Source organism: Nannospalax galili, unplaced genomic scaffold (genome assembly GCF_000622305.1).
Source record: "Nannospalax galili isolate Female #2095 unplaced genomic scaffold, S.galili_v1.0 scaffold323, whole genome shotgun sequence".
Classification (NCBI taxonomy): Eukaryota; Metazoa; Chordata; class Mammalia; order Rodentia; family Spalacidae; genus Nannospalax; species Nannospalax galili.
The window spans coordinates 127,779-129,585 of record NW_008350329.1 but is presented as its reverse complement, the minus strand read 5'-3'; positions in this window follow the sequence as shown (position 1 = coordinate 129,585).

The window sequence follows — 1,807 nt, the reverse complement described above, 5'->3', positions numbered from 1 at the left end:
GACAGTTCAAGGGATATTTAGTAAAGATTTACCAAGGTGTTTGTGTGTTGACTGAATACATAGTCATTAGATTTTTTTATTTGTATAAATGTACTTAATATTACTGTATGTAACCTTTGTTTTATCATTAATAATGTGATGTAGCATAAAATGTTTTTTGTTTTGTTTTCAGACAGGGTCTCCCTGTAGTTTCAGCTGGCCTGGAATTTTCTACATAGACCTGGCTGACTTTGAACTCACAGAGATCTACTTGTCTCTGTATCCCAAGTACTGGGACTAAAGAAGACAGAGTTTTTTAATTTTTATCATTATCTGTAATTTTTAAAAACTAGGCTAAAATGTAATAGGACAATAAAATGTTAAAATCACAAATTTTGGGAGATAAGTTTTAATTTTTTTCTTATGGTTTTTATTACATTAAGTAATACTGAAAACATTTAATTACTCTTTTTATTGTGTCATATTTCAGACACAGTCAGTGAACACAGAACACAAGAATCATATTTTAAATGTCAAAGGGAAGGCTCCTTTCCAGAGATAAAATATTGTATACCATGAATTACTCGTGGAACAATTGGCAGTAATGAAGCATTGCTAGTGCACTAAACAAAAATACGTTCTTTTAAATCTTAGTCAACTATTGCTATAAGTTTTTATAATGTCCTTTATAAATTAGAAAATAGGAATGTTGGGGGCATCATATTTTTGAGACACAGTCTGCCTGTAACCCAGGTGACCTCAAACTTACAAGGCACACCAGCCTAGCATGAACACATCAAAATCCCATCCATTTTTGGTTTGTTGATTTCTTTTAGCTGTTTTTTGTAGTTTTTTGTAAATTTAGATTTCCAGAGCAGATAATCTCCCCCATCAAGGGCTGCTCTGACCAGCGTATTCTAGTCAATGGGTGTCAGCCATTGCTCAGCTATTCCTTCTAGGATGGCTAAGGTGTAAGGCACTGTAGCACCATACTGAGAAACAGCAGTTTTAAGCTCTTTAATCACCCAGTATTGAAAGTGAGAGTGGTGCCTTACAGGCTCATCCTTATCATCTATTGTTTTTATAACTGGAAAAGCTTGTGGTTTAAATGACTTAGTAAAAGGCTGGATGGGGGAGAGGGAAAGTCCCAGAGTCTGGTTTTTAGTCTTTTTAAAGTGAAAATCAAAGGGCGGGTCCCGCACTGACGAGTCATGAAGTTCCTTTAGCAGAGCTTGTAGGTCGCGTTCTAGATCAACGGGCAGCTGAAGGCCTTTGATCTCTGTTTCTAAATGATCCATGGGAGGAAAAGCAGGGAAAGCCTCAAGGGCCGGAGGAGCTATGGGCAGTAAGCAAGGAGGGGGTGAATTATGAATGCCAGGAGATTCTGTGAGTGGAGCAATATCATTATCATCACTCTCAGAACCAGAGGGACATTCTTGGGGTGCTGTGTCTCTATCTGTGGTATCTTGTTTTTGTTGTTCTAGGGCTAACTGTTCTTTTAATAGAGCCACTTCATTTCTTAATTGGGTGACGGGGGGAGAAGTAGGAAATGCCTCGAGGGCAGGTAGAACTAGTGGGAGAGGATAAGGAGGAGGGGTGGAACACACCTCAAAAGGAGCCCTGGGCGCAGTGCCAGACTGGGGTGTCGTGACATCAGCGCTGACTTTAGAGTTAGGCTCTGATTTAACATGTTTAGGATTTGAAATCTTAGAACATGTCTCGGGTGACGTTTTCTCGTCACTGTCAAGGGAGATAATTTAGGGGAAATTACTTTATCCCCGGGAGGCTCCTGAGGGGGGCCTTGTAGGAGGCCCGAAGTTTGCTTTAT